Here is a 27,927-nt window from a genome sequence, read left to right on the forward strand (position 1 = left end):
AGATTATTCCATGGGATCTCGCAAGAGTGGGGAAGGGCCATGAGCCTTTAAAATTAACTCTGTGCCTATATTGACTATATATTAAGTAATTTCCCACGGCACACCAGGCAACATCTCGCGGCACACTAGTGTGCCGCGGAACAGTGGTTGAAAAACACTGGACTAGAGGTCCTTAGCCCAAGTCTTGTCTTGGCAGTCAATTTGAACAAAAGCTGGTATGACTTACTGATATACCAGGGGTTAGTGAGCAAACAGGGAACACACCCTCTTGTTTATATTTCCAGAATGCATGTGTACTGAGTATAACAATCATATTCATTAGAGATTTAATTATTTAATTATGTGCTTGAATAATGGGTCATGATAATTTTGCTTTGAACAGGTAATGGGGGCCTCTGGAAACCTTGACTGCTCCCTACAACAGAATGTTCATTAAAAAAAAAAATCTATTGTATTTGAATCAACAAAAAGATTTCTTTCTCATTCCTCCAACAGACAACTAAGTAAAGAAGAATTACGCAGTGGAATAGTATTACTTTGGATTTTCTTTTGTATCTGTTACTGTGAAAAATTGTAGAAAAGGGGATGATAAACTTCTTTTGGCGGCCAATAGAAATGGGCACAAAATATTTGTTAATAATACTCCTACTGGAATCAATATTTTGTCCCCAGTTACAAATAAATGGTTCTTTTAGGATCCGTTTTTAGGATCCGTTTTTAGCTGGGATTTTAACAGGGATTTGCAACTCAGCGAAACACTTTTATTGTACACATCAAAACTGCAGTCCCTAACACACACACACAAACACACACACACACACACACAGAGAGAGAGAGAGAGAGAGAGAGAGAGAGAGAGAGAGAGAGAGAGAGAGAGAGAGATTCTCAATCATACTCACCAACTCTGCACCAATAGCTGATCAGGCTATGGCAAGAGGATGGGTGGAAGCCATTGCAGCACTGGGAACTTGGTACACCTTTCCACTGGAAAGTCCCTTCTTTATATACTTTCTATCAGACATTCCAGCTCTAGTGATTCACTGCCATCTGTTCCTTGCCATTGTGGTGTAGTGGTTGAGAGCGGTAGACTCGTAATCTGGGGAACCGAGTTCGCGTCTCCGCTCCTCCACATGCAGCTGCTGGGTGACCTTGGGCTAGTCACACTTCTTTGAAGTCTCTCAGCCCCACTCACCTCACAGAGTGTTTGTTGTGGGGGAAGAAGGGAAAGGAGAATGTTAGCCGCTTTGAGACTCCTTCGGGTAGTGATAAAGCAGGATATCAAATCCAAATTCTTCTTCTTCTTCTTCTTCTTCTTCTTCTTCTTCTTCTTCTTCTTCTTCTTCCTCTTGCCAAAGTTGTATATCACGTAGTTCATCACAATCTCATTACTCAGTCTTGTTCAACACCCGTCCTTTGTTATCAACCTGTTTGTATGTCAAGTATCATGAGCTCAGCACTCCTTCCTCACTTTGCTTACCAACCTTATCAGTCCCACAAATCTTAGTGAGACTCCATTTTAGAATGGTGTTCTTCATCCTAAAAACAGGCCTACACTCATTCCTCCATTCATACCACAAATCTATAATGAATATGATTGTTATACTCATCACATAGGTCATTCACACTTCCATCCTTTGTTTCCATCCCCTTCAAAATAGTGGTTCCTGTTTGTCTTGGCTCCAATCTCAATTTATCAATTGCTTAATAGTCTTCCTTTCTCTTCTTCTTAGCTGTTGGACGTTTTGTGTGTCATTACTGTCGAAGGGTTAAAAACGATAACAAATGTGTCCATCCTGAAACAACTTGCAGGGCTGGGCAATATACATTCTGCTATACTCAGCTGATTGCTAAAGGTGAGTGCCCTAGTAGGAATGATTAGAGATGCTGCCTTTGCCTTTGTAGAGATGGGGGGATCTGTACCTTTTGATTCTCTCAGTTTTTCAGTTTTTCCAATCCTAACATAATGAAACATTCAACATTTTTTTAAAAAATTCCCTATACAGGGCTTCTAAAGGTTATATAGTTACTTATCTCCTTGGCTCAAAGGTCACATAACTCCATACCCTCCAACATTTAGCCAATGAAAATAGGGACATCCTAAAGAAAAGTGGGACATTCCAGGATAAAATCAGAAACCGGCATGGCTTCTGTAAATCCAAGACTGCCCTAGGAAAATAAGGGACTTGGAAGGTCTTGGAAGATATAACCCAACATAAATAAAAACATTGGTTTAAATCAGGCATAGGTAAAATCAGCCCTCCAGATGTCTTGGGACTACAACTCCCATGATCCCTAGCTAACAGGACGAGTGGTCAGAGATGATGGGAATTGAAGTACCAAAACATCTGGAGGGCTGAGTTTGCCTGTGCCTGGTTTAAATCAAATATGCACAATAGGATTAGATGCCTGGGTTTGTTTTGCCTTTAAAAAATGGTCCGTAGCAGGCATTGAAGACAATACAGTAAATGTTTCACTCCTTTTAGTAACCATGCTGCAGTCATGGTAGATAACCATGATGCCTTTTTTTTCTCTTTCTTTCCCAGGGCTTTCTGTTTTAAATGTGGATCGGGGTTGTACTATGAAGTGTGAAACCGTCAAGTATAAGAAAAGCGGACTGGAAAAATATAAGCTGTGCTGTAACACAGACCATTGCAACCATCACAAAATCTGGGTCAAGCAATAAAAGAATAATAAAACTTGGTTGAAGATGGATTAGTCAGGTCAACTGGATGTCTGCTACTGCCATGCAAGGATCCCCATACCCACCCCGTGGCCTCAATCTGTGGCCCCCAGATTAGGGCAAGTTGCCTTGTGCTGTCCCAGAGTCCATCTTCCTTGACCCAGAGCCATCTCCAAAACAAGCAGAACTAAGGGCTTTAAAAACTTCAGCATTGTGCAGAATCAGATCCTGGAGGACCTGATCCTACAAACAAATTTAGTGCAGAGCACTAATGTCCACAGACGATGGCTTTCCTTTCCCTTTTTCATATAAAAAACCCAAAACAAACCAACCCGCTCTGTTGCCAACTTGCTGCAAGCAACAAACCTATTTTTGCTACAGTTCCATATTCTCCAACATTCATCGGAGGAAAATAGGGATATTTCTCACTCCCGCACAACTGATCCTTCTTGGGACCCCCCCCCCATTTTTTGCCCTCCACCCCCGCTGAATACTACCACCACTTCACCAATGGCACAAAGCACACATGCCCTCCACTATCCTGAGAAAATCCATTAATCTCGATTTCTTTTATTCTTTGGTAGATTTCCAAAAAAAAGGAAAAACACACACCAATAAATAAATTTTAGAATGGGGCAAGATTAGATGAGGGCGATGTGTACCTGTGTTTCTTGGTTGCATGATCAGTGGCAAATATCCACTGGCTACTAGACATTCTGTACCCTCACTGCCAACTTGCTTCCTATAATAAACTTTTCAGGACCCGGGTGAAATGTTAGAGTCACCTAAGTTACTAAAGTAAATTCGAACTGAACGCAGAAGAGAGAACGTGAGGATGTCCCCTAAGTAAGATTTGAAATAAGGTTAAAATTATTAGATTGGTGTGTTCCTGTGGTAGGTGGGTTGTTAGGTATGTATTTGTTTCTTTTGTTTGTTTTTTGTATTTTTATTCTGTAGTTTGTTTGTATTTTCTGTAGTATGTATGATTGTGCTTTGTTTGCTTTGTGTGGAAATACCAATAAATTCTTTTCTTTTTTAAAAAAAGAAATGTTAGAGTCACCCACTCTGTTCTACCATCACCCAGTGTAGGAAGCTTGCAATTTTTCTCCTTGTCTCCTTTCATTTAACTTAGATTCTCTTCCTTCTTTGGCCTGAAAGAAGTAAACTCAGGATAAACAAAGTTCTGGCCATGGGTTTCCTAGACCTTCTCTACCTTGATTCAGGTAAATCCCAGAGGCAAGAAGAACAAAACGTTATAGAGTGGAAATGATGAGCAGAAGCCATTGGGGAGAGCTGAGGCTTTGCTCCAAAGATCAAAATGCATTGCACAAAAGTTGATTGATAGGTAAATCTTGGACTGTTGCTATAATCCTAAAGCACGCTTACTGGGAAGGAAGCCTCATTTAACACATGGGACCAACTTCATAGTAAACATACACAGTTAAATATGAAACAAGCTTTCAAAAAAAAAAAAAAGTTCCAGACGTCACTGTCCATATGCTTTGGGGCAGGTATTCTCTCAACCCTCTTTCCTCAAATGTGTGCCCCTGTAATAATAATCAGGAGGTAGGATCTCTAGAACATGTCCTTCTGTTTTGTAATTTGCGTGGACAGGCGGAGTCCAGCCAACCCCAGGTGACCCCCTGAGCAGAATAATGACTCAAGACAACGTGCTATAGGATTAAAATTGGCCCAACTTTATTAAGATTCAGATGTAGGGAGACCTTGGCTCAGGCACTGGGCGTTTATCCTTCCCCGTCCCCAGCCAGAGATCTGGGAGATGTCAGGGTTATCCAGAATGTGTGGGGATTGGGCTGGCTCTGGAGAACATATGTGCAAGCAGAGAGCCCGCCCGCCCGCCCCCCATATTGCTGCCATTGGAGGGGAGAGCAATGATAACCTCTCAGCGTATGGCCAATGCCTCCCCCCAAGACCCTTTTAACAGGGAACCTTGGGATCACTGCCGCAAGTGGGGCGTGGGTCACTGCTTCACGCCCCCCCTCATTTAGGAAGACAGACTAAAGGATTCCGCCCAAGGCCTGAAACCGGCAAAGTTGTGACATTTTGCCACGAGAAAGGCAAAACCTGCCAATGCAGGAAAATTCCTTTCCGGCCCTTCAACAGTGACCCTGACATAGCAGCACCTGTGTACCTGTGGAGAAGAGGTTAACCTGCAAAAGAAGACTTAACTGAGGGAGGGGAGGGTGCGAGAAGCTTTGGAGCCGACTGCCACTTCGCAGGTAAGATTCACCTTCTGTTGTGTGGGCAGGGCAGTCCCTCCCCTTACCTGGCCAATCCCCTGGCAGCGCCTCCCCAGGCGGGATTGGGTGATTGGCTGAGATAGGCGGAGACCCCAGGTATCCACCCTGGGGAGGATGAAGCCAGCCCAAACTACTGGGAGCCGCACTGTGATCTGGGGGGGGCCATGCACGACCACGCAAAAGTCACACCTCATTTGATGTGGGGAGCAGTCATTTTTAGATTGCTCATGGAAAAGATGCACATGCAAAATGTATCCCCTAGAATTTTCACTGGCATCTTCTTCATATAATAGTGCTCTAGGTTAGGGAGACTAAGTGCATTATGTACCCAGCTCTGAAATTCCCATCCCTGTGTCTTGAAAACATGAAAGATGAAGGCATGAGGCATGGTATTGAGAAAGTCCCTGGCCATGACATTCACCCACGCCATTCTTCTACAAGTTCATGGAAGACTTACAAATGTCCATCATGAGTCACTAGATGTTCTATATCTCCACTAACCATAAGTTTCTAGAGGTCCACCCACTAACCCTCAAGGATGCTAATTAAATCTAGCCACTCTGTTCTTCCCATAGTCCATTGTGGGAAGCTTGCACCCCCAAACCCCCCCCCCCCCCCCCATCTGCCTTTATTTAAGTTTGATTGCCTTTCCTTGTTTTTGCCCTCAGTCTTGGTAAAAAATGGAAGTAAAGCTAAACATCCTTCTGGCAATACATTTCTTCATCCTTCTGTACCTTGAGGCAGGTAATTCCAAGGCAAAATAACAAAACACTCTAGAGGGGAATTACTAGGAGAGAGCTATTGGGAATTGCTTGATTTATGTAGCTCATCCAATCCTGGGAATTCTGAGATGCCAGTTGCAGAACAGAAAAGTCTCAGTACAAGTATCTGAAATGAACAGTGCTTTCCAGAGATGGAAAGAAGATAAAGTCCTGACCAGAGAGTAATGGCAGATTAAGTTGATGGAATATGCCGATATGGCAGAAATGACTGGAAGAATCAGAAATCAGGAAAACCAAAACTTTAATAAAGAATGGTGGAAATTTATAATTTATCTTAAAAACCATTGTAAACAGTTACAATTGTTCATAGGATTGGAATAACACTTGTATTTTAATGGTGAATTTTGGATATAATGGAGGTGTAAAAGATTTGGATTATTACAAAAGATGCAGGAGGAAACGATTAACAATAGGACCCAAAAAGGGGAGGAGGGAAGTCCCGGAGATTCTATGGAATCTTGTCTATATGTTGTATGTTGGATATGTGATTGTAAAACTGTAATTAAAAAATAAATAAATATTTTTTAAAAAAAAAATGAAATGAAAAGTGCCGTGTAGTTCTGGGTGTGAAACAGATAGCTGTATTATATAAGGAGTGACTGCTTTTGTGAAGCAGCTAACACTGTGCACAGTGATGTATATGAAACTGATGTCTGTGCATGAGCTTGTTTTTGGGGATCAGACTGCACCTCAAGGTGTGTTGCAAATATATCATAATCATAAGATGTCATGTTCAGCCTTGAGCATTTGTTCCTGAAATGTCTGATTTCTGCTCATGAAGTGTATACACTGAGAAGGATTCAGCATACTTTATGACTGACTCAGCATGCTTTACAGACCCAGCCAGTTTAAGTATTGTCCAAGCAACGCCACCCAGTTACGTTGTATGTCTCGTTCCGCATGTTTTTCCAGGCAGGACTACGTTGCCCGGTGGTGCAGGGGCTCAGGGAGCTTTGGGGAGGTGGGGCGCCATCTCCTTGCAGAGCTCTCGCAAGATCTCACAGGACTGAGATTATTCCATGGGATCTCGCAAGAGTGGGGAAGGGCCATGAGCCTTTAAAATTAACTCTGTGCCTATATTGACTATATATTAAGTAATTTCCCACGACACACCAGGCAACATCTCGCGGCACACTAGTGTGCCGCGGAACAGTGGTTGAAAAACACTGGACTAGAGGTCCTTAGCCCAAGTCTTGTCTTGACAGTCAATTTGAACAAAAGCTGGTATGACTTACTGATATACCAGGGGTTAGTGAGCAAACAGGGAACACACCCTCTTGTTTATATTTCCAGAATGCATGTGTACTGAGTATAACAATCATATTCATTAGAGATTTAATTATTTAATTATGTGCTTGAATAATGGGTCATGATAATTTTGCTTTGAACAGGTAATGGGGGCCTCTGGAAACCTTGACTGCTCCCTACAACAGAATGTTTATTTTAAAAAAAATCTATTGTATTTGAATCAACAAAAAGATTTCTTTCTCATTCCTCCAACAGACAACTAAGTAAAGAAGAATTACGCAGTGGAATAGTATTACTTTGGATTTTCTTTTGTATCTGTTACTGTGAAAAATTGTAGAAAAGGGGATGATAAACTTCTTTTGGCGGCCAATAGAAACGGGCACAAAATATTTGTTAATAATACTCCTACTGGAATCAATATTTTGTCCCCAGTTACAAATAAATGGTTCTTTTAGGATCCGTTTTTAGGATCCGTTTTTAGCTGGGATTTTATTTTATTTTTTTATAAGATTTTATTATTTTCCAATAAAAGAAAAAGAAAACAAAATACAACATCAACACATAACATAAACATCAATAAAAACACAATCAACATTAAACATAATCAACAATAAACATAATCAACATTCAAAACAATAACAACAATAAAAACATAAAAATAACATATACAAACCTTAACCAATATCTTTCTTTGTATATTTCTTGTTTCTAACTTCTCTGTTTGGGGACTTCCCCCGTTCCCTCCACTGTCTTCAAAAAACATATACTTCTTCAAGGTAGCTTTATATATTGTTCAATTCACTTTTACCCAAGTTTTAATATACTTAGCTTTTACTTAGTCAAATATCTCAATAACTATGTATCTTATCTTAACAACCTATCTTAGCATATTTTGACACATACATCTTTCACATAACAACAATTCCTCTTACCATTCATATCTAACACATATCTACCAAAGCCGATGTTCTGTCTAATTCTGCTCAAATATTCAGTTTAACTGATTTAACTAAATAGTCTTTAAATTTTTTCCACTCCTGCGACGCCTTCCCCTCCCTCTGGTCCCGGACTCTGACGGTCAGTTCTGCGAGTTCCATGTATTCCATCATCTTCATCTGCCATTCCTCCACCGTTGGTATCTCTTCACCTTTCCATGTTCTCGCCAATAAAATTCTAGCTGCTGTTGTGGCATACATGAAAAACACTCTATCCTGACTGGGTATCTCTTCATTGGTTATGCTCAGGAGAAATGCCTCTGGTTTCTTACAAAAGGTAACTTTCATTACCTTCTTAAGCTCATTGTAAATCTTATCCCAGAAAGCGCTTACCGCTGGGCACAACCACCACATATGAAAAAAGGTACCTTTCGCATGTTTACATTTCCAACATACATCTGACATTTTGGTATTCATCTTAGCAATCTTAACTGGTGTCAAGTACCATCTATAAACCATTTTCATTATGTTTTCTCTTAAACCATGACAAGCAGTAAATTTGATACCTTTTTGCCACAATCTCTCCCAGTCATCCATCATAATATTATGTCCTACATCTTTTGCCCAATCTATCATTGAGGATTTAACCAGTTCATCTTTTGTATGCCACTCTAGCAGAAGGTTATACATTTTGGAAAGGTTTTTGAAGTTCGATTCTATCAGTTCTGTTTCCAGTTTTGATTTTTCTACTTGAAAACCAACTTTTTTGTCCATTTTAAATGTTTCATAAACCTGATAATAGTGCAGCCAGTCGGGGACCTGACTTTTTACTTGATCATAGCTTTTTAGCTTAAAGGAGTCCCCTTCCTGCTGCAATATGTCCATATATCTTAACCAGTTTGCAGACATATTCGGTCTCTTATATGCCTTGGCCTCCACTGGAGAGATCCATCTAGGAGTCTTTCTCTCTAACAAGTCTTTGTATCTAGTCCAAACCTGATATAGGGATTTTCTCACAATATGAGACTTAAAAGTTCTGTGGATTTTAACCTTGTCATACCAAAGGTATGCATGCCAACCAAACATATTATCATGTCCCTCCAAGTCCAACACATCAACGTTCTCTAGTTTAAACCAATCCTTTAACCAGCAAAAGGCCGCAGCTTCAAAATAAAGCCTTAAGTCCGGCAGGGCAAAGCCTCCTCTGTCTTTAGAGTCTGTTAAAATCTTGAATTTTATTCTTGGCTTTTTGCCCTGCCATATAAATTTCGATAGGTCCTTTTGCCATTTTTTAAAACAGTCTAGTTTGTCCAAAATTGGTATGGCTTGGAATAAGAACAGCATCCTTGGTAGGACATTCATTTTAACCACTGCTATTCTTCCCATTAACGACAGTTTAAGTCTTGTCCAGATCTCCATATCTTTTTTTATCTCCATCCACAATTTTTCATAATTATCCTTATACAGGTTCAAGTTCTTGTTTGTGAGATTGATACCTAGGTATTTTACAGATTTAACAAAATTGAGGCCTGTGGCTTCTTGAATTCTTTGGATCTGTTCTGCACTCAAATTTTTACCTAAAACTTTGGTTTTCTGCTTATTTAATTTAAAGCCAGCTACAAGTCCGAATTGTTCAATTAATTCCAAGGCTCTGGGGACACTGCCTTCTGGTTCTTGCAGGGATAGCATCAAATCGTCCGCGAAGGCACGTAATTTGTATTCATTCTCTCCCACTTTAATTCCTTTTGTCTGTTTATCTTTCCGAATCATATTCAGAAGGACTTCCAGGACCGTAATAAAAAGTAAAGGGGAGATAGGGCACCCTTGTCTTGTTCCTTTCTCTACTTCGATCTCCTCCGATATCACACTGTTTACAATGACTTTTGCTCTTTGTTCTGTGTAAATGGCCTTAATGCCATTTAAGAATTTTTCTCCAACTCCCATCTTTTCCAAATTCTTTTTCATAAATATCCAGGATACTTTGTCAAAAGCTTTCTCTGCATCAACAAACAATAGTGCTGCATCTGTGTTTATGTCTCTCTCCAGTTTTTCTAAAATGTCCACAATGATTCTCGTATTATTACTTATTTGCCTTCCTGGCAAGAAACCTGCTTGGTCTCTATGTATATAATCTTTCAACACTCTTTTCAACCTTGTAGCCAAAACATTTGCAAAAATTTTATAATCCACATTCAAAAGGGATATTGGACGATAGTTTTTCATTAGAGTCTTATCAGTATCTGGTTTTAAAATCAGTGTGATAAAGGCTTCTTTCCACGTCTCTGGTGCCCTATCTCCTTCTAGTATTCTATTGCAAATTTCTCTTAACGGCTGTGATAGCCAGTCTTTCAATATCTTGTAATATTTTGCTGTTAATCCATCCGGTCCTGGAGCCTTCCCCAGTTGCATGTTGTTTATTGCATCTTCTATTTCTTGTGTCGTTATTGGGTGGTTGAGAATTGTTAGTTTTTCCTCTGGGACCTTTTGCAATCCGTTCTTCTCCAGAAATCGGTCTATCTCTACTTCATCTATCTTCTCCTCCTTGTACAGTTGTTTATAGAATCTCTGGAAGCACCATCTGATTTCCTCCGGTTTCTCTACATTTTTTCCATTTACTACCAATTTACTGATGACATTTGCCTTTTGTCTTTTCTTTAATTGCCAAGCTAGTAGTTTTCCACATTTATTTGCAGATTCAAATGTTCTTTGTTTCATCATTTTCACTTTCCATTCGATGTCTTGATTCATGATATTCGCATATTGGGATTGCAAGTATTTGATTTCTTTTTGGATTTTAACACATCTGGGATGTCCTCTTAGTTCTTTTTCCTTTTCTTTGATTAATTTCAACAGTCTCTCCATCTCTGCACTTTGTTGTTTCTTCTTTTTTGCCTTTTCACTAATGAGGAATCCTCTCATTACCGCCTTACTTGCATCCCAGGCAATCCTTTTCTCCACATCTGAATTCCAATTAGTTTGAAAATATTCTTTCATCTTTTTCACCGCTCTTTCTACTAGCTTGGTATCTCTCATCAATGCATCATCCATTCTCCACCTGAAAGAATCCTTGGAAATCATTTTTAGGTTTACCTGCACCGGATTATGGTCTGAAAGCGTTTTAGGACCGATTTCTGCTTTTTGTAATTTTGGAGCCAATTCATTCGAGATCCAGATATAATCTATCCTCGACCATGACTGCTGAGATTCGCTGAAGTACGTTGCCTCTGTTTCTGTGGGATTTTTTAATCTCCAAGAATCTACCAAATTCAAATTGTCCACCATTTCAAAAAAAGTCTTTGGGAGTTTCCCATCATTTGTTAATTTTGTTCTTTGAGATCTGTCCATTAATGTGGAAACTGCCCCATTAAAGTCTCCAAGGCAAACTACCTTATAGTCCAAATAGTCCAGCAGCAAATCATGAATTTTTTTGTAAAAAATCGACTTTCCATCATTTGGTGCATAAAGTCCCAGAATCAAAAATTTTTCGCCTTGTACATTAATTTCAATTGCGATGTATCTCCCTTCTTCATCTTTAAATAGCTGTCTTGGGCTATATTTCTCCTTTGCATAAATCACTACTCCTCTCTTCTTGACCTTATCCGATGATATGAACTCTTGGCCTAATTTTTTGTTCTGTAGCAATCTTCTGTGACGCCGAACTATGTGGGTTTCCTGTAGACATATTATATCCAAATTCTTCTTTTCTATGCTGTAAAACACTCTGCGTCTCTTTGGTCTCTGATTTAATCCCCGAACATTCCAAGTCATTAACTTGAGCGCCATTTCTTTGTTTATTCCTCTCCTCCAGTTGCCTGTCCTTTCTTATCTTGTTCTGGATCTTGGCTTGGTCCTGGTGGTCCCGGCGGTGGTGGGAATACTTCTGGAAACTTGTAAAGCTGTGCTGGATCCAATGGAGTTCCTTTGAAATGTTCCAGATGCTTGTCCAAAAACTTTTGCTTATCCGCCAAGGACCTTATTCTTATCTTTTTCCCTTCAAACGTGAATGCCAGGCCTTCTGGAAATTCCCAACTGAAGGAGATTTTTCTTCTTCTTAGCTCCGTCACCAGGTCGTTATAAGGAGCTCTTTTATCTAAAAAGAATCTGGGGATATCCTTGTAAAAAATTACTTTATTCTGCTGTACCACCAGGTTGTTTCTGTAGTGTAAATCCAGAAAGTAGTCTCTGTCGTGTCTATCGTGTAGCACAATCAAACAGTCACTGACTGTTTTAGTGCTTTTCTTTCCTCTGGAACCTCTTGGTCCAAATCTGAAGGCCTTCACTATGCGTGCTGAGACGTTTACCTCTTCTAACTCCCAAAAAGTCGAGAATAGTTCCACAATATAGGCTTTCAGGTCTTCCCCCTCCAATTCTGGAAGACCCCTTATTCTTAGGTTTCCTTCTCTCTGATGTAGTTGCAGAAAAGCAAGAGACTCTTCCACAGTCCTCTGTCGTGTTCCAATATTTTCGATCTGCTCCAAATCCAAATTGTCCAATTTTTCCTCCACCTTTTTTATTTTTTCTCTGACCACTTTAATTTCCTCCGAGTCCTTTTTTAACGTGGTCACCTCCTGCCCAATTTTATTAATTTCGTCTCTGTTCTTTCTTACGTTTTCCTCAATTTGGCCAATCGATTTTTCTAACGTTTGGGTGGAGGCTTTAATATCGGCCTTAATATCCACTTGGAGCTTTTCTATTGCAGAGTTAACTGTTGTATTCACTGATGCACCAATAGCATTCACCGATTCTTGTGTTTGCTTCAACCCTTCGGTGACACTTTTCAAGCCTTCTGCAATTTCTGCCACACTTGCAGCCAATTTCTCCATTTGTTCCTGAAGAGTTAAGGAAACAGAGCCTTTCCTTTTTTCAGAGCCAGTTCCTTTAGATCTAGTTTCCATTCCCTGTGGGCTCTGCAACTGTAATCTCAAGGTCACTCCAGTTGCTATAGTAACAATCTCAGACATTCACAGCAGAAGACCAACAGTCTTTAGCTGGGATTTTAACAGGGATTTGCAACTCAGCGAAACACTTTTATTGTACACATCAAAACTGCAGTCCCTAACACACACACACAAACACACACACAAACACACACACACACACAGAGAGAGAGAGAGAGAGAGAGAGAGAGAGAGAGAGAGAGAGAGATTCTCAATCATACTCACCAACTCTGCACCAATAGCTGATCAGGCTATGGCAAGAGGATGGGTGGAAGCCATTGCAGCACTGGGAACTTGGTACACCTTTCCACTGGAAAGTCCCTTCTTTATATACTTTCTATCAGACATTCCAGCTCTAGTGATTCACTGCCATCTGTTCCTTGCCATTGTGGTGTAGTGGTTGAGAGCGGCAGACTCGTAATCTGGGGAACCGGGTTCGCGTCTCCGCTCCTCCACATGCAGCTGCTGGGTGACCTTGGGCTAGTCACACTTCTTTGAAGTCTCTCAGCCCCACTCACCTCACAGAGTGTTTGTTGTGGGGGAAGAAGGGAAAGGAGAATTTTAGCCGCTTTGAGACTCCTTCGGGTAGTGATAAAGCAGGATATCAAATCCAAATTCTTCTTCTTCTTCTTCTTCTTCTTCTTCTTCTTCTTCTTCTTCTTCTTCTTCCTCTTGCCAAAGTTGTATATCACGTAGTTCATCACAATCTCATTACTCAGTCTTGTTCAACACCCGTCCTTTGTTATCAACCTGTTTGTATGTCAAGTATCATGAGCTCAGCACTCCTTCCTCACTTTGCTTACCAACCTTATCAGTCCCACAAATCTTAGTGAGACTCCATTTTAGAATGGTGTTCTTCATCCTAAAAACAGGCCTACACTCATTCCTCCATTCATACCACAAATCTATAATGAATATGATTGTTATACTCATCACATAGGTCATTCACACTTCCATCCTTTGTTTCCATCCCCTTCAAAATAGTGGTTCCTGTTTGTCTTGGCTCCAATCTCAATTTATCAATTGCTTAATAGTCTTCCTTTCTCTTCTTCTTAGCTGTTGGACGTTTTGTGTGTCATTACTGTCGAAGGGTTAAAAACGATAACAAATGTGTCCATCCTGAAACAACATGCAGGGCTGGGCAATATACATTCTGCTATACTCAGCTGATTGCTAAAGGTGAGTGCCCTAGTAGGAATGATTAGAGATGCTGTCTTTGCCTTTGTAGAGATGGGGGGATCTGTACCTTTTGATTCTCTCAGTTTTTCAGTTTTTCCAATCCTAACATAATGAAACATTAAACATTTTTAAAAATTCCCTATACAGGGCTTCTAAAGGTTATATAGTTACTTATCTCCTTGGCTCAAAGGTCACATAACTCCATACCCTCCAACATTTAGCCAATGAAAATAGGGACATCCTAAAGAAAAGTGGGACATTCCAGGATAAAATCAGAAACCGGGATGGCTTCTGTAAATCCAAGACTGCCCTAGGAAAATAAGGGACTTGGAAGGTCTTGGAAGATATAACCCAACATAAATAAAAACATTGGTTTAACAAAATTTTATTAGCATTTTCATAATATAACACAAACCCAACCCCACACCTACAAATACAAAAACAAATACAAATACACATAAAGTCAGGATTCTTCTTCTTATTTATAAACCTTACAAAAAAAAAAATTCTTGTTCTAAATCTTGACGTTTGACTTCCCCCGCCTTTTCACCTTCGGTTTTAATTCAATATACTATTTCCTTAACAACTTTTCTCTATAAAAAGATTTAACTTTACTTAAAAAACAGAAAACATACTTATCTCAGTCTTTGCGTTATAGCCTAAATCATAGCCAAATATTCTTATAGCTAAACTTATTTCTTCTGTCCTTTATCATGCTGCTTTTAACTTAAAATTCAATATCTCCTTACTTATTTAAAATAAACTTGTAATTAACAGACTTCACACTCCGATTTCGGATACCATGGCAGACCATTTAGATTATACATTTAATACTTCAACCCACTCCCCCTCTATCCATTGTCTTTTTCTGTCTTTCTCCAAAGCCAAATCTCCAATTGTTTTCCTCTGAGTGTCCACAGATCCAGGCGGCATCCACAACAAACCCCGCATCGAGCCTCAGGGCGTTCCTCATCTGCATTCTGGGCTCCTCCGTTTCTTTTTCTCCTTCTTCTTGTAAAAATCTTAATTCCATGTCCCTTGACCCCGAGCTGCCACCTCGGAGTCTGGATATTGTAAGTTTTCCCGTTTCAAATTCCTTTTCCCGGATTTGCCCAGCCATTTCAGACCATCCTTCAAGCGCCTTTCCCAGCTCTTTGCCAAGGCTTGATTCCATTGTGTAGAACTTTTGAAAAGCCTCCTCTGTGGAAAGTAAATCCTTTTTATGAATAATTCCACTCAAGACTTGTAGTTTCCGATTAAGCAATTCCATCTGCAAGACAGTGAGCATTTCCTCATCCTTTAAATCAGAGTACGATACCAGTGCGAGCGCAAAGTCCAGCATTTTGAGAGAGAGGGTGAGTATCAGATTTCAGTTCCTGTCTCTTCCTTCCTTTGTTTCAATTTTTTCCCACGACAAACCAAGTCGCCGCCATTTCTCCGAAGCCGGAGTATAAAGACCAAAACTTCAAGCGGAGATATTTTTTCCCCAGTTAACCCCCGAAGGGAGATCTCAACAGACTCAGTTTTCAAATTCCAAGTACTTTCTATTGATTGTTGTAGCAGCAGTCACTTAAAGAGTTAATTTCTTTCACCACTCGAAGGGAGGGAGGCGGGCTGCCTTTCTTCTTTCCCCCAGATCGTTCCAGGAATACAAAGAGTCAATCAATTACTCACAGCCTCTGGGTTCTTATCAGCTCCTTAATGACAGGTAGAACTTAGACGCTCATCACAGGCTTTGTCGCCGCATTTCCATCCCGGTTGGGGCATGTCCCCTATAGCCCGGCTCCGTTGTCCCTTCACCCCCACACCCCCTTTACAGGGGGCGCGGGGGAAGGGTTCGGAGCCACAACGGGCACAGCCGGGGAGCCCAGGGTGCGGGACGCTCTTCCCGCACCCCAACCGGAGCCCCGCTATGCGGCTGCAGGGCTCCTAACCCCCGGGATGAACTGGGTGCTTCGCAGCCGAAGCATCCCACGACCACCCATAATGGCGTCAGCCGCCGGAAGCCTAAAAACATTGGTTTAAATCAGGCATAGGTAAACTCAGCCCTCCAGATGTCTTGGGACTACAACTCCCATGATCCCTAGCTAACAGGACGAGTGGTCAGAGATGATGGGAATTGAAGTACCAAAACATCTGGAGGGCTGAGTTTGCCTGTGCCTGGTTTAAATCAAATATGCACAATAGGATTAGATGCCTGGGTTTGTTTTGCCTTTAAAAAATGGTCCGTAGCAGGCATTGAAGACAATACAGTAAATGTTTCACTCCTTTTAGTAACCATGCTGCAGTCATAGTAGATAACCATGATGCCTTTTTTTTCTCTTTCTTTCCCAGGGCTTTCTGTTTTAAATGTGGATCGGGGTTGTACTATGAAGTGTGAAACCGTCAAGTATAAGAAAAGCGGACTGGAAAAATATAAGCTGTGCTGTAACACAGACCATTGCAACCATCACAAAATCTGGGTCAAGCAATAAAAGAATAATAAAACTTGGTTGAAGATGGATTAGTCAGGTCAACTGGATGTCTGCTACTGCCATGCAAGGATCCCCATACCCACCCCGTGGCCTCAATCTGTGGCCCCCAGATTAGGGCAAGTTGCCTTGTGCTGTCCCAGAGTCCATCTTCCTTGACCCAGAGCCATCTCCAAAACAAGCAGAACTAAGGGCTTTAAAAACTTCAGCATTGTGCAGAATCAGATCCTGGAGGACCTGATCCTACAAACAAATTTAGTGCAGAGCCCTAATGTCCACAGACTCTGGCTTTCCTTTCCTTTTTCATATAAAAAAAAAAACCAAAACAAACCAACCCGCTCTGTTGCCAACTTGCTGCAAGCAACAAACCTATTTTTGCTACAGTTCCATATCCTCCAACATTCATCGGAGGAAAATAGGGATATTTCTCACTCCCGCACAACTGATCCTCCTTGGACCCCCCCCCATTTTTTGCCCTCCGCCCCCGCTGAATACTACCACCACTTCACCAATGGCACAAAGCACACATGCCCTCCACTATCCTGAGAAAATCCATTAATCTCGATTTCTTTTATTCTTTGGTAGATTTCCAACAAAAAAGGAAAAACACACACCAATAAATAAATTTTAGAATGGGGCAAGATTAGATGAGGGCGATGTGTACCTGTCTTTCTTGGTTGCATGATCAGTGGCAAATATCCACTGGCTACTAGACATTCTGTACCCTCACTGCCAACTTGCTTCCTATAATAAACTTTTCAGGACCCGGGTGAAATGTTAGAGTCACCTAAGTTACTAAAGTAAATTCGAACTGAACGCAGAAGAGAGAACGTGAGGATGTCCCCTAAGTAAGATTTGAAATAAGGTTAAAATTATTAGATTGGTGTGTTCCTGTGGTAGGTGGGTTGTTAGGTATGTATTTGTTTCTTTTGTTTGTTTTTTGTATTTGTATTCTGTAGTTTGTTTGTATTTTTTGTAGTATGTATGATTTTGCTTTGTTTGCTTTGTGTGGAAATACCAATAAATTCTTTTCTTTTTTAAAAAAAGAAATTTTAGAGTCACCCACTCTGTTCTACCATCACCCAGTGTAGGAAGCTTGCAATTTTTCTCCTTGTCTCCTTTCATTTAACTTAGATTCTCTTCCTTCTTTGGCCTGAAAGAAGTAAACTCAGGAGAAACAAAGTTCTGGCCATGGGTTTCCTAGACCTTCTCTACCTTGATTCAGGTAAATCCCAGAGGCAAGAAGAACAAAACGTTATAGAGCGGAAATGATGAGCAGAAGCCATTGGGGAGAGCTGAGGCTTTGCTCCATAGATCAAAATGCATTGCACAAAAGTTGATTGATAGGTAAATCTTGGACTGTTGCTATAATCCTAAAGCACGCTTACTGGGAAGGAAGCCTCATTTAACACATGGGACCAACTTCATAGTAAACATACACAGTTAAATATGAAACAAGCTTTCAAAAAAAAAAAAAAGTTCCAGACGTCACTGTCCATATGCTTTGGGGCAGGTATTCTCTCAACCCTCTTTCCTCAAATGTGTGCCCCTGTAATAATAATCAGGAGGTAGGATCTCTAGAACATGTCCTTCTGTTTTGTAATTTGCGTGGACAGGCGGAGTCCAGCCAACCCCAGGTGACCCCCTGAGCAGAATAATGACTCAAGACAACGTGCTATAGGATTAAAATTGGCCCAACTTTATTAAGATTCAGATGTAGGGAGACCTTGGCTCAGGCACTGGGCGTTTATCCTTCCCCGTCCCCAGCCAGAGATCTGGGAGATGTCAGGGTTATCCAGAATGTGTGGGGATTGGGCTGGCTCTGGAGAACATATGTGCAAGCAGAGAGCCCGCCCGCCCACCCCCCATATTGCCGCCATTGGAGGGGAGAGCAATGACAACCTCTCAGCGTATGGCCAATGCCTCCCCCCAAGACCCTTTTAACAGGGAACCTTGGGATCACTGCCGCAAGTGGGGCGTGGGTCACTGCTTCATGCCCCCCCTCATTTAGGAAGACAGACTAAAGGATTCCGCCCAAGGCCTGAAACCGGCAAAGTTGTGACATTTTGCCACGAGAAAGGCAAAACCTGCCAATGCAGGAAAATTCCTTTCCGGCCCTTCAACAGTGACCCTGACATAGCAGCACCTGTGTACCTGTGGAGAAGAGGTTAACCTGCAAAAGAAGACTTAACTGAGGGAGGGGAGGGTGCGAGAAGCTTTGGAGCCGACTGCCACTTCGCAGGTAAGATTCACCTTCTGTTGTGTGGGCAGGGCAGTCCCTCCCCTTACCTGGCCAATCCCCTGGCAGCGCCTCCCCAGGCGGGATTGGGTGATTGGCTGAGATAGGCGGAGACCCCAGGTATCCACCCTGGGGAGGATGAAGCCAGCCCAAACTACTGGGAGCCGCACTGTGATCTGGGGGGGCCATGCACGACCACGCAAAAGTCACACCTCATTTGATGTGGGGAGCAGTCATTTTTAGATTGCTCATGGAAAAGATGCACATGCAAAATGTATCCCCTAGAATTTTCACTGGCATCTTCTTCATATAATAGTGCTCTAGGTTAGGGAGACTAAGTGCATTATGTACCCAGCTCTGAAATTCCCATCCCTGTGTCTTGAAAACATGAAAGATGAAGGCATGAGGCATGGTATTGAGAAAGTCCCTGGCCATGACATTCACCCACGCCATTCTTCTACAAGTTCATGGAAGACTTACAAATGTCCATCATGAGTCACTAGATGTTCTATATCTCCACTAACCATAAGTTTCTAGAGGTCCACCCACTAACCCTCAAGGATGCTAATTAAATCTAGCCACTCTGTTCTTCCCATAGTCCATTGTGGGAAGCTTGCACCCCCAAACCCCCCCCCTCCCCCCCATCTGCCTTTATTTAAGTTTGATTGCCTTTCCTTGTTTTTGCCCTCAGTCTTGGTAAAAAATGGAAGTAAAGCTAAACATCCTTCTGGCAATACATTTCTTCATCCTTCTGTACCTTGAGGCAGGTAAGTCCAAGGCAAAATAACAAAACACTCTAGAGGGGAATTACTAGGAGAGAGCTATTGGGAATTGCTTGATTTATGTAGCTCATCCAATCCTGGGAATTCTGAGATGCCAGTTGCAGAACAGAAAAGTCTCAGTACAAGTATCTGAAATGAACTGTGCTTTCCAGAGATGGAAAGAAGATAAAGTCCTGACCAGAGAGTAATGGCAGATTAAGTTGATGGAATATGCCGATATGGCAGAAATGACTGGAAGAATCAGAAATCAGGAAAACCAAAACTTTAATAAAGAATGGGGGAAATTTATAATTTATCTTAAAAACCATTGTAAACAGTTACAATTGTTCATAGGATTGGAATAACACTTGTATTTTAATGGTGAATTTTGGATATAATGGAGGTGTAAAAGATTTGGATTATTACAAAAGATGCAGGAGGAAACGATTAGCAATAGGACCCAAAAAGGGGAGGAGGGAAGTCCCGGAGATTCTATGGAATCTTGTCTATATGTTGTATGTTGGATATGTGATTGTAAAACTGTACCAGTAATTAAAAAATAAATAAATATTTTTTAAAAAAAAAATGAAATGAAAAGTGCCGTGTAGTTCTGGGTGTGAAACAGATAGCTGTATTATATAAGGAGTGACTGCTTTTGTGAAGCAGCTAACACTGTGCACAGTGATGTATATGAAACTGATGTCTGTGCATGAGCTTGTTTTTGGGGATCAGACTGCACCTCAAGGTGTGTTGCAAATATATCATAATCATAAGATGTCATGTTCAGCCTTGAGCATTTGTTCCTGAAATGTCTGATTTCTGCTCATGAAGTGTATACACTGAGAAGGATTCAGCATACTTTATGACTGACTCAGCATGCTTTACAGACCCAGCCAGTTTAAGTATTGTCCAAGCAACGCCACCCAGTTACGTTGTATGTCTCGTTCCGCATGTTTTTCCAGGCAGGACTACGTTGCCCGGTGGTGCAGGGGCTCAGGGAGCTTTGGGGAGGTGGGGCGCCATCTCCTTGCAGAGCTCTCGCAAGATCTCACAGGACTGAGATTATTCCATGGGATCTCGCAAGAGTGGGGAAGGGCCATGAGCCTTTAAAATTAACTCTGTGCCTATATTGACTATATATTAAGTAATTTCCCACGGCACACCAGGCAACATCTCGCGGCACACTAGTGTGCCGCGGAACAGTGGTTGAAAAACACTGGACTAGAGGTCCTTAGCCCAAGTCTTGTCTTGGCAGTCAATTTGAACAAAAGCTGGTATGACTTACTGATATACCAGGGGTTAGTGAGCAAACAGGGAACACACCCTCTTGTTTATATTTCCAGAATGCATGTGTACTGAGTATAACAATCATATTCATTAGAGATTTAATTATTTAATTATGTGCTTGAATAATGGGTCATGATAATTTTGCTTTGAACAGGTAATGGGGGCCTCTGGAAACCTTGACTGCTCCCTACAACAGAATGTTCATTAAAAAAAAAATCTATTGTATTTGAATCAACAAAAAGATTTCTTTCTCATTCCTCCAACAGACAACTAAGTAAAGAAGAATTACGCAGTGGAATAGTATTACTTTGGATTTTCTTTTGTATCTGTTACTGTGAAAAATTGTAGAAAAGGGGATGATAAACTTCTTTTGGCGGCCAATAGAAATGGGCACAAAATATTTGTTAATAATACTCCTACTGGAATCAATATTTTGTCCCCAGTTACAAATAAATGGTTCTTTTAGGATCCGTTTTTAGGATCCGTTTTTAGCTGGGATTTTAACAGGGATTTGCAACTCAGCGAAACACTTTTATTGTACATATCAAAACTGCAGTCCCTAACACACACACACACACACAGAGAGAGAGAGAGAGAGAGAGAGAGAGAGAGAGAGAGAGAGAGAGAGAGAGAGAGAGAGATTCTCAATCATACTCACCAACTCTGCACCAATAGCTGATCAGGCTATGGCAAGAGGATGGGTGGAAGCCATTGCAGCACTGGGAACTTGGTACACCTTTCCACTGGAAAGTCCCTTCTTCATATACTTTCTATCAGACATTCCAGCTCTAGTGATTCACTGCCATCTGTTCCTTGCCATTGTGGTGTAGTGGTTGAGAGCGGCAGACTCGTAATCTGGGGAACCGGGTTCGCGTCTCCGCTCCTCCACATGCAGCTGCCGGGTGACCTTGGGCTAGTCACACTTCTCTGAAGTCTCTCAGCCCCACTCACCTCACAGAGTGTTCGTTGTGGGGGAAGAAGGGAAAGGAGAATGTTAGCCGCTTTGAGACTCCTTCCGGTAGTGATAAAGCAGGATATCAAATCCAAATTCTTCTTCTTCTTCTTCTTCTTCTTCTTCTTCTTCTTCTTCTTCTTCTTCTTCTTCTTCTTCCTCTTGCCAAAGTTGTATATCACGTAGTTCATCACAATCTCATTACTCAGTCTTGTTCAACACCCGTCCTTTGTTATCAACCTGTTTGTATGTCAAGTATCATGAGCTCAGCACTCCTTCCTCACTTTGCTTACCAACCTTATCAGTCCCACAAATCTTAGTGAGACTCCATTTTAGAATGGTGTTCTTCATCCTAAAAACAGGCCTACACTCATTCCTCCATTCATACCACAAATCTATAATGAATATGATTGTTATACTCATCACATAGGTCATTCACACTTCCATCCTTTGTTTCCATCCCCTTCAAAATAGTGGTTCCTGTTTGTCTTGGCTCCAATCTCAATTTATCAATTGCTTAATAGTCTTCCTTTCTCTTCTTCTTAGCTGTTGGACGTTTTGTGTGTCATTACTGTCGAAGGGTTAAAAACGATAACAAATGTGTCCATCCTGAAACAACTTGCAGGGCTGGGCAATATACATTCTGCTATACTCAGCTGATTGCTAAAGGTGAGTGCCCTAGTAGGAATGATTAGAGATGCTGTCTTTGCCTTTGTAGAGATGGGGGGATCTGTACCTTTTGATTCTCTCAGTTTTTCAGTTTTTCCAATCCTAACATAATGAAACATTAAACATTTTTAAAAATTCCCTATACAGGGCTTCTAAAGGTTATATAGTTACTTATCTCCTTGGCTCAAAGGTCACATAACTCCATACCCTCCAACATTTAGCCAATGAAAATAGGGACATCCTAAAGAAAAGTGGGACATTCCAGGATAAAATCAGAAACCGGGATGGCTTCTGTAAATCCAAGACTGCCCTAGGAAAATAAGGGACTTGGAAGGTCTTGGAAGATATAACCCAACATAAATAAAAACATTGGTTTAAATCAGGCATAGGCAAACTCAGCCATCCAGATGTCTTGGGACTACAACTCCCATGATCCCTAGCTAACAGAACGAGTGGTCAGAGATGATGGGAATTGAAGTACCAAAACATCTGGAGGGCTGAGTTTGCCTATGGCTGGTTTGAATCAAATATGCACAATAGGATTAGATGCCTGGGTTTGTTTTGCCTTTAAAAAATGGTCCGTAGCAGGCATTGAAGACAATACAGTAAATGTTTCACTCCTTTTAGTAACCATGCTGCAGTCATAGTAGATAACAATGATGCCTTTTTTCCTCTTTCTTTCCCAGGGCTTTCTGTTTTAAATGTGGATCGGGGTTGTACTAGGAAGTGTGAAACCGTCAAGTATAGGAGAACCGGAGTGGAAAAATATAAGCTGTGCTGTAACACAGACCATTGCAACCATCACAAAATCTGGGTCAAGCAATAAAAGAATAATAAAACTTGGTTGAAGATGGATTAGTCAGGTCAACTGGATGTCTGCTACTGCCATGCAAGGATCCCCATACCCACCCCGTGGCCTCAATCTGTGGCCCCCAGATTAGGGCAAGTTGCCTTGTGCTGTCCCAGAGTCCATCTTCCTTGAGCCAGAGCCATCTCCAAAACAAGCAGAACTAAGGGCTTTAAAAACTTCAGCATTGTGCAGAATCAGATCCTGGAGGACCTGATCCTACAAACAAATTTAGTGCAGAGCCCTAATGTCCACAGACGCTGGCTTTCCTTTCCTTTTTCATATAAAAAAAAAAACCAAAACAAACCAACCCGCTCTGTTGCCAACTTGCTGCAAGCAACAAACCTATTTTTGCTACAGTTCCATATTCTCCAACATTCATCGGAGGAAAATAGGGATATTTCTCACTCCCGCACAACTGATCCTCCTTGGACCCCCCCCCCATTTTTTGCCCTCCACCCCCGCTGAATACTACCACCACTTCACCAATGGCACAAAGCACACATGCCCTCCACTATCCTGAGAAAATCCATTAATCTCGATTTCTTTTATTCTTTGGTAGATTTCCAACAAAAAAGGAAAAACACACACCAATAAATAAATTTTAGAATGGGGCAAGATTAGATGAGGGCGATGTGTACCTGTCTTTCTTGGTTGCATGATCAGTGGCAAATATCCACTGGCTACTAGACATTCTGTACCCTCACTTCCAACTTGCCAGTGTGGTGTAGTGGTTAAGAGCGGTAGACTCGTTATCTGGGGAACCGGGTTCGTGTCTCTGCTCCTCCACATGCAGCTGCTGGGTGACCTTGGGCTAGTCACACTTCTTTGAAGTCTCTCAGCCCCACTCACCTCACAGAGTGTTTGTTGTGGGGGAGGAAGGGAAAGGAGAATGTTAGCCGCTTTGAGACTCCTTCGGGTAGTGAAAAGCGGGATATCAAATCCAAACTCTTCTTCTTCTTCTTCTTCTATAATAAACTTTTCAGGACCCGGGTGAAATGTTAGAGTCACCTAAGTTACTAAAGTAAATTCGAACTGAACGCAGAAGAGAGAACGTGAGGATGTCCCCTAAGTAAGATTTGAAATAAGGTTAAAATTATTAGATTGGTGTGTTCCTGTGGTAGGTGGGTTGTTAGGTATGTATTTGTTTCTTTTGTTTGTATTTTGTATTTTTATTCTGTAGTTTGTTTGTATTTTTTGTAGTATGTATGATTTTGCTTTGTTTGCTTTGTGTGGAAATACCAATAAATTCTTTTCTTTTTTAAAAAAAGAAATTTTAGAGTCACCCACTCTGTTCTACCATCACCCAGTGTAGGAAGCTTGCAATTTTTCTCCTTGTCTCCTTTCATTTAACTTAGATTCTCTTCCTTCTTTGGCCTGAAAGAAGTAAACTCAGGATAAACAAAGTTCTGGCCATGGGTTTCCTAGACCTTCTCTACCTTGATTCAGGTAAATCCCAGAGGCAAGAAGAACAAAACGTTATAGAGCGGAAATGATGAGCAGAAGCCATTGGGGAGAGCTGAGGCTTTGCTCCATAGATCAAAATGCATTGCACAAAAGTTGATTGATAGGTAAATCTTGGACTGTTGCTATAATCCTAAAGCACGCTTACTGGGAAGGAAGCCTCATTTAACACATGGGACCAACTTCATAGTAAACATACACAGTTAAATATGAAACAAGCTTTCAAAAAAAAAAAAAAGTTCCAGACGTCACTGTCCATATGCTTTGGGGCAGGTATTCTCTCAACCCTCTTTCCTCAAATGTGTGCCCCTGTAATAATAATCAGGAGGTAGGATCTCTAGAACATGTCCTTCTGTTTTGTAATTTGCGTGGACAGGCGGAGTCCAGCCAACCCCAGGTGACCCCCTGAGCAGAATAATGACTCAAGACAACGTGCTATAGGATTAAAATTGGCCCAACTTTATTAAGATTCAGATGTAGGGAGACCTTGGCTCAGGCACTGGGCGTTTATCCTTCCCCGTCCCCAGCCAGAGATCTGGGAGATGTCAGGGTTATCCAGAATGTGTGGGGATTGGGCTGGCTCTGGAGAACATATGTGCAAGCAGAGAGCCCGCCCGCCCGCCCCCCATATTGCTGCCATTGGAGGGGAGAGCAATGATAACCTCTCAGCGTATGGCCAATGCCTCCCCCCAAGACCCTTTTAACAGGGAACCTTGGGATCACTGCCGCAAGTGGGGCGTGGGTCACTGCTTCACGCCCCCCCCCTCATTTAGGAAGACAGACTAAAGGATTCCGCCCAAGGAAACCGGCAAAGTTGTGACATTTTGCCACGAGAAAGGCAAAACCTGCCAATGCAGGAAAATTCCTTTCCGGCCCTTCAACAGTGACCCTGACATAGCAGCACCTGTGTACCTGTGGAGAAGAGGTTAACCTGCAAAAGAAGACTTAACTGAGGGAGGGGAGGGTGCGAGAAGCTTTGGAGCCGACTGCCACTTCGCAGGTAAGATTCACCTTCTGTTGTGTGGGCAGGGCAGTCCCTCCCCTTACCTGGCCAATCCCCTGGCAGCGCCTCCCCAGGCGGGATTGGGTGATTGGCTGAGATAGGCAGAGACCCCAGGTATCCACCCTGGGGAGGATGAAGCCAGCCCAAACTACTGGGAGCCGCACTGTGATCTGGGGGGCCATGCACGACCATGCAAAAGTCGCACCCCATTTGATGTGGGGAGCGGTCATTTTTAGATTGCTCATGGAAAAGATGCACATGCAAAATGTATCCCCTAGAATTTTCACTGGCATCTTCTTCATATAATAGTGCTCTAGGTTAGGGAGACTAAGTGCATTATGTACCCAGCTCTGAAATTCCCATCCCTGTGTCTTGAAAACATGAAAGATGAAGGCATGAGGCATGGTATTGAGAAAGTCCCTGGCCATGACATTCACCCACGCCATTCTTCTACAAGTTCATGGAAGACTTACAAATGTCCATCATGAGTCACTAGATGTTCTATATCTCCACTAACCATAAGTTTCTAGAGGTCCACCCACTAGCCCTCAAGGATGCTAATTAAATCTAGCCACTCTGTTCTTCCCATAGTCCATTGTGGGAAGCTTGCACCCCCAAACCCCTCCCCTCCCCCCCCCCTCTGCCTTTATTTAAGTTTGATTGCCTTTCCTTGTTTTTGCCCTCAGTCTTGGTAAAAAATGGAAGTAAAGCTAAACATCCTTCTGGCAATACATTTCTTCATCCTTCTGTACCTTGAGGCAGGTAAGTCCAAAGCAAAATAACAAAACACTCTAGAGGGGAATTACTAGGAGAGAGCTATTGGGAATTGCTTGATTTATGTAGCTCATCCAATCCTGGGAATTCTGAGATGCCAGTTGCAGAACAGAAAAGTCTCAGTACAAGTATCTGAAATGAACAGTGCTTTCCAGAGATGGAAAGAAGATAAAGTCCTGACCAGAGAGTAATGGCAGATTAAGTTGATGGAATATGCCGATATGGCAGAAATGACTGGAAGAATCAGAAATCAGGAAAACCAAAACTTTAATAAAGAATGGTGGGAATTTATAATTTATCTTAAAAACCATTGTAAACAGTTACAATTGTTCATAGGATTGGAATAACACTTGTATTTTAATGGTGAATTTTGGATATAATGGAGGTGTAAAAGATTTGGATTATTACAAAAGATGCAGGAGGAAACGATTAACAATAGGACCCAAAAAGGGGAGGAGGGAAGTCCCGGAGATTCTATGGAATCTTGTCTATATGTTGTATGTTGGATATGTGATTGTAAAACTGTAATTAAAAAATAAATAAATATTTTTTTAAAAAAAAATGAAATGAAAAGTGCCGTGTAGTTCTGGGTGTGAAACAGATAGCTGTATTATATAAGGAGTGACTGCTTTTGTGAAGCAGCTAACACTGTGCACAGTGATGTATATGAAACTGATGTCTGTGCATGAGCTTGTTTTTGGGGATCAGACTGCACCTCAAGGTGTGTTGCAAATATATCATAATCATAAGATGTCATGTTCAGCCTTGAGCATTTGTTCCTGAAATGTCTGATTTCTGCTCATGAAGTGTATACACTGAGAAGGATTCAGCATACTTTATGACTGACTCAGCATGCTTTACAGACCCAGCCAGTTTAAGTATTGTCCAAGCAACGCCACCCAGTTACGTTGTATGTCTCGTTCCGCATGTTTTTCCAGGCAGGACTACGTTGCCCGGTGGTGCAGGGGCTCAGGGAGCTTTGGGGAGGTGGGGCGCCATCTCCTTGCAGAGCTCTCGCAAGATCTCACAGGACTGAGATTATTCCATGGGATCTCGCAAGAGTGGGGAAGGGCCATGAGCCTTTAAAATTAACTCTGTGCCTATATTGACTATATATTAAGTAATTTCCCACGACACATCAGGCAACATCTCGTGGCACACTAGTGTGCCGCGGAACAGTGGTTGAAAAACACTGGACTAGAGGTCCTTAGCCCAAGTCTTGTCTTGACAGTCAATTTGAACAAAAGCTGGTATGACTTACTGATATACCAGGGGTTAGTGAGCAAACAGGGAACACACCCTCTTGTTTATATTTCCAGAATGCATGTGTACTGAGTATAACAATCATATTCATTAGAGATTTAATTATTTAATTATGTGCTTGAATAATGGGTCATGATAATTTTGCTTTGAACAGGTAATGGGGGCCTCTGGAAAC

The sequence above is a fragment of the Lacerta agilis genome, chromosome 15 (genome assembly GCF_009819535.1).
Source record: "Lacerta agilis isolate rLacAgi1 chromosome 15, rLacAgi1.pri, whole genome shotgun sequence".
Lineage (NCBI taxonomy): Eukaryota > Metazoa > Chordata > Lepidosauria > Squamata > Lacertidae > Lacerta > Lacerta agilis.